This window comes from Ictidomys tridecemlineatus, chromosome 5, assembly GCF_052094955.1.
Source record: "Ictidomys tridecemlineatus isolate mIctTri1 chromosome 5, mIctTri1.hap1, whole genome shotgun sequence".
NCBI classification, from domain to species: Eukaryota; Metazoa; Chordata; class Mammalia; order Rodentia; family Sciuridae; genus Ictidomys; species Ictidomys tridecemlineatus.
In genome coordinates, this window is record NC_135481.1 from 188,914,684 (window position 1) to 188,920,683 (window position 6,000).

Genomic DNA, 6,000 nt, shown 5'->3' on the forward strand with positions numbered 1-6,000 from the left:
TCTCTTATAAAATATCTTTTGAGGTTAATATTTAATGGGCTTATTGCCACTTTCAAATAAAAATTTGTTCAATATCTCAGTAAATTTTAATACAGTCAGTATTGATAATCTACATAGTCAAAAGCTTTTTGAGGATTTCAATCACGTTTTAAAATGTAAAGAGGTCCTGGGCTGAGGGCGCGGCTCCGTGGTAAATGGCTTGCCTGGCATGCAGGAGGGGGTCCTGGGTTTGATCCCCAGGAGAATGAAAGGAAGGGAGAGAGAAAGGAAAAGAAGTCCTTGACCAAAACCTTGTGAACCACTCTCCTTCGGTGCCCTTGGTAAGTACTAGCTACTAGGCAGCTACTCATTTACTGCAGGATTAAGTGGATAGATGAGGGAATACACAAATGAATCAGTAATGATGGGTACGTTTTGGGATATAGGATCTACTGCTCCAAAGGAAGAGAGGAGGGGGAGGGACAGCTGGCTGAGCACCAGGCAGGTTCCCTTCTGCACCTACAGTTTTTTTCTCTGTAAATGGGGCACTAATAGGTCTGCCAGTAGGATGTCCTGCTTAGCTGGTCACTCGGTGCACACCTGTGGTCCCAGCTATTGGGGAGGCAGAGGAAGGAGGATTAAGAGTTCAAGGCCAGCCTCGGGCCACTTAACCAGACCCCAACTTAAAAAAAAAAAAAGAGAGAAAGAAAGAAAGAATGTTGTATTCAAGGGGCTGGGGATGTGGCTCAAGCCATAGCGCGCTCGCCTGGCATGTGTGGGGCCCAGGTTCAATTCTCAGCACCACATACAAACAAAGATGTTGTGTCTGCCAAAAAAAACTAAAAAATAAACATTAAAAAATTCTCTCTCTCAAAAAAAAGAAAGAAAGAAAGCACACATATACTTTCTTTTTTGAGAGAGAGAGAATTTTTAATATTCATTTTTTAGTTTTCGCAGACACAACATCTTTGTATGTGGTGCTGAGGATGGAACCCGGCCACAAGCATGCCAGGCTAGTTTGCCACTGCTTGAGCCACATCCCCAGCCCCACACACATACTTTCAACAAATAATGATTGTATTTAAAAAAAAAAAAATTTAACAGCTCTTAGCAAAGTACGTGTCTGGAGCCAGCCTGGAAGCACTGGCTCCTGAATACAATAGAAGTCCTCAGCACAGGGATGCTTTGCCTTTTTGCATCTCTGTGGCGACCTGGGGGAGGCGTGTGGGTGGCTTTCTGCTGTCTGCTCCCCCCTTCCCCAACACCTTCCTTCTGAATTTGAATGTCTCCAGTGGGACTAAGGGGGAAGACTGGCAGGTGGGGGAGGTGGTGGCAAGCGAGGACCTTGACCATTACCAGAGTGAGGTGTCAGGGTCTCTGTGGTTCTGCAAAGTGGGCCCCTGAGCAGGCCTGATGGGTCCCCTCTGTCAGTCACTTGTGTCACCTCAGACTGGCCTCAAGCTAAAGAGACAAAGAGGGGTGCGGTGAGGGAGTCTCAGGGGCCCAGCCTACTCCTGGGGTCAGCTGGCTTTGCAGCGGGGGGGCGATGCTGAGATCCGAGGGTCTTGAGGATGGAGAGGAGGCCCTGGAGGAAGCCCGAGGGAGGGGTGGGAGCCCAAGCCCCAGGGCATCATGGCAGTAGCAGAGCTGGAACTCCAGGGGGGTGTGGGGAGCTCCTTCCTTAGTCCACAGGCATCTGCCGGCTTATCTCCAGGGCTTCACAGAGCGTCCCCCCTTGGTAAATAAGATGCTTTCCTCAGGCTTGCGGGCAGGTGATGGTGGGAGAGACAGTTCCTCCTGCAGGCAGCAGATACACTCTGAGCGCCTCCTGCCTTCAGGTCTGACTGGGGAGCTGTGGGGGAAGAAGCCACACCGCCCAGCTCTCCCAGAGCTTAGTGCAGGGGCGGGCGGGTTGGGGGACTGATAACCACAAAGGCCCACGTGTCTGGGAGTGGGGGGGCTCTCTGTGGATAATGCCCCACCGCACACCTGAGGGACCTCAGGCAAACAGGTTTATAGCCTGGCCCCTCAGGGCCAGGCAGGTAGCTCAAGTGTGACCATCTCCAACCAGGTGCTAAGCCAATTGCCTTAGGACTCAACTATTACCCTTCTTGGTTGAGACACCTTTTAATATAGCCTGTGGCCCAAGCAAAACCCACCTGCAGGCTGTTCAGGACCTGGGGAACTCTCTGCTGGGAGATTTCCTGGATCCATTTCCCCACAGAATCCACAGGACTTGCGGAATCACACAGGTACATTCTCCAGGAGGTTAAGCTGTGTTAAAAAGAGTCTGTAGCTCCAGCCAATTCCACCAGACACCCCCAGCAGGGTAGAGGAGGGAGGCTCCCCCACGGTCACCTACACCCAGGGCTTGAGTGGGTGCAACAGAACAAATAGGAGCCCCTTGGATTCTCCTTCCAAGTAACCATGCCTGGGTACTCTGACTCCCTTGTCTGTTCGCTGTTTTTATGAAGGGGTCTTTGCTGTCTGACCTCCACAGCCTTCCTGGCCATTCTTCTGCTTTACAATAGCCGCCGGTCTTCCTTAGCAGCTGCTTAGTCTGTCAGTGGAGATAAGTCCAAGGGGAGCACCTGTGGTGGATGGTTTTTTTTTTTTTTTTGGTCCTAGGGATTGAACCCACCCGTGCTTTACCACTGAGCTTCACCCCCAGTCCTTTTTTAAATTTCCAGACACAGTCTTGCTAACTTGCTGAGGGTCTCCAAAAGTTGCCCAGGCTGGCCTCAAACCTGTGATCTTCCTGCCTCAGCCTCCTGAGTCACTGGGACTGCAGGTGTGCGCCTCTGCACCTGGTCATGGAGACAGCCTTTCCTGTATTTCTCAACCACGTGTATCTCTTCTTCAGCCAACCACCTGACCATGCGCCTTGCCCACGTTTCCACTGGACTGTCTGTCTCGTTTCCCTTTTAGGTTTGGGTCTAGAACTCTTGTGGAACTGCAGAATGTGCTTGGGGTCTGAGGGGAAGCCTGTGTTTCTGTTTCCAGATAGACAGACCTCAGTGGATTGCCCCCACAGCATTCAGTTTAAAACCCTCCCATCTGGAGTGTCAACTTGGGTCCCTCGTTAGTGGTCTGTGCTGGACCCCGTCCTGCTATCAGCTCAGCAGTCTGTGGCAGCACTACAACCAGGGGTGTGCACCTGTGCTGCTGCGTTCTGGTCACCTCCTCTTGGCTGCATCCTCCAGAAGAGCTTTAGGGTCTATTTGATTTTCTCCACCTCCCCCAGCTCTGGCCTTAGCTAGGAACAGAATCACAGAATCACTCTGAAGACCTAAGATCTTTATGCTAATGGAGTAGGACCAGGTCACTCGCAGGTCTGGAGGGGATGGTAACTAGCCAGCTCCCTGACACAAAGCCTCAGGCGAGAAAAATAAAATTCCAGACAGGTGACCCAGAGGATGGCCACAAGGGCATAGAGTCCCTGAATGGCTCACCTGAAGCCCTGGCCTAGAGCTGCTTCTGCTCTGGGCGGGGGTGTGGCAGTTCCAGGCTCCAGCACCCAGGGTGGGGTCCAATTTATCTCCAGTTACAGAGTTGTTGGTTATCAGTGCTGATAGGAATCCTTGGAGGAGGTAGCTGGTTCACATATTGATCATTGCTGGGTACTTTGAGAAACTAGAGTAGCTTGCATCAACAAGTCTCCACGGTGCACTCTGAGCTCTGGACCTGTTAGCCTGTTCCCGTGCTCACACCCTGGCCAGGGCGCAAAGCCTGAACACAGGGGCAGAGAGGAGCAGGGTCCAAGCCCTGGGCAGGAGGCCACAGAAAGGAGAGTAAGGGGAGGCGGGAGCTGGGTCAGAGCTGGCGTGATTTATACAGGCTTCTGGGAAAGCGTCGCTTGGCTTATATGTGGGCAGCCCCGACTTTCAGTTACTTTGTATATTTAGAAGTTTATTCATTTACCATCTGTCTCTTCCACTGGAATGGGACTTGGGAACCATGGGCCCCATCTGTCCCTAAGGTCCTGGATGATACCCACTGTGAGATGGGCCCTCATTATCAGTGGAAGAAAGAACTCAAGAAAGTAGGCTGGGCAGGAAGATTCAGTCTCAGGGGCCACTGCATTCTACGGGTAGACAGCAGCCTCAAACTCCAATGGCCCGAGGTTCTTATAAGCGGGTGGTGCAGTCCTCCTGGGTCTGGGGGTGAGGCTGGGATTTCTGTTTCTTCTGAGCTCACAGGTGGTCTGGGGGAACCCACTCGGGGATCTGAATTGGTACCCAGCCCTGAAGGCATTGGTTTAAATATGTGCAGCATTCGCCAGTTTTTCAAAGCTTTTCAGGTCTGGGGCTGGCCTGATTTCACAATTCCACGGTGATGAGGGAGTGGTTCTTACATGGAAGAGATTATTACTAGTTCTGTTGGGAGTGATAACCACGCTGGGACAAGGTAGTTAGAATAACAGGCGAGCAAAAAAAGTGTTTGCATGTTAAAGGTACACAGGGAGGGTGTTTCTAGGTGAGGCTGGGTGTGTTCTGAGACCCTGGGTGGGGAGAACTGGAGGGATAAACCATAAGGGCTAGGAGTGGTGATGACACTCATGAGGGTCCAGGGGGGAGGGGGCAGTGTACAGTCCTCTCCACTTTCAGATGCACTTAAACATTCAATAATAATAATAATAATAATAGAAATAAGAGCCTGGTTTTCAAGAGGCACAGGAGGTAGCTCAGCCAGAGTTGAGCAGGACCAAGGCTTGTAATGGCCACCAGCTTCTTCTATTAGATCAGTGTATGGGGCGGGGATTCTGGGGATGGAACCCAGGGGTGCTCTACCACTGAGCCACATCCCCAACTCTTTGATATTTTATTTTGAGACAGGGCCTCACTAAGTAGATCTTGAACTTGAGATCCTCCTGCCTCAGCCTTCCCAGTAGCTGAGACAACAGCAGCACAGCCACGCCCGGCCCATTAGCATCATCATTATTTAAAAAGCTGGTGGCGGTGGGGCCTCTGTGCACCCGGCCTAGAAAGGACTGACTGATCCTGGGTCAGATCAGTCGACATCTTCTTTTTGTCGGTTACCCTCTTCTTCCCTCCTTTTTTCTTCTCTCTCTTCTTTTTGGTGGAGAAGTGGTTTGATTTCTTTCTCCTCCTGCGGCCTCACCCCGTGCAAAACCATCCAGGTGTACTGCTGAGAACTCATGAACACTTTCTATTTACAGCAACATCCACGCACAGAGGAGCCGTGACAGGCTGGGGAACCACTGTTTATGGCGGCTGCCTGGAAGGAGGCGGGTAGGAGGATGGGTGGGGACCTGCATCTTTCCCCCTTTGCGACCTTCAGTTGGACTTTGGTTTTAATGCCAGGTACTTTTTAAAATTACCCAGTGATGTGTACATATATTTTGGTTCTAAGATACTCTTAAATTACAACCGATTCATGACTGTGCAACTGATAACACTTCTCTCTCTCTCTCTCTCTCTCCCCCCCCGCCCCCCCCCCAGAGGTTAACATGCTGCTGAGGCCAAGGATACCCTCCCTGGGGTCACAGCACAGCTCCTTGCTCTCAGACACCTTCCTGGGATAAGCAGAGGGAACCATCTATCTTCTTCCCAGACGTAACCACAGTAAAGAAGGTCGTAGGCATCCTTGGAGTCTTTTTTTGTACACTATGATCCTCCACAAACAGCTTTTAGAAGAACATTTTATTCTTTGCCTTTTTACATAAAACTACCATCTAGCAACATTCTTTGCCATTCCTCTGCATTGTTATCTGTCCCCAGATGGATCGATCGATCTCTCTTTCTCTTTTATTAGCCTCCCACCCACCCACCCACCCCAGAGCTTTATCAAGGTATAATTGACAAATAAAAATTGCGTCTGTCACAGTGTGCTCCAGAAGTTTGCTGTGCGTGCACACCTGCTCGAGCGACTGAGAAGGTCTATGACCTCACGTGCTTATGATTCTTCTGTGGCGAGAACGTTCAGGATCTATCAGGGCAATGTCCAAACACCCCGTGGTTGGTGTTGGCCACAGTCATCTCCCCAAGCTGCAGACCCAGA

The 6,000-nt window shown here is 50.8% G+C and overlaps 1 long non-coding RNA gene across 1 annotated transcript in view; it reads left to right on the plus strand.

Moving 5' to 3' along the window:
* Positions 1-5,762, plus strand: part of LOC144378156 (uncharacterized) — a 22,098-nt gene extending 16,336 nt beyond the window's left edge. Inside the window, exons 2-3 of the long non-coding RNA XR_013439769.1 lie at positions 5,159-5,303; positions 5,442-5,762. This is a non-coding gene — a long non-coding RNA (uncharacterized LOC144378156). The remainder of the gene's footprint in view (positions 1-5,158; positions 5,304-5,441) is intronic.
* Positions 5,763-6,000: the final 238 nt, after the last annotated feature.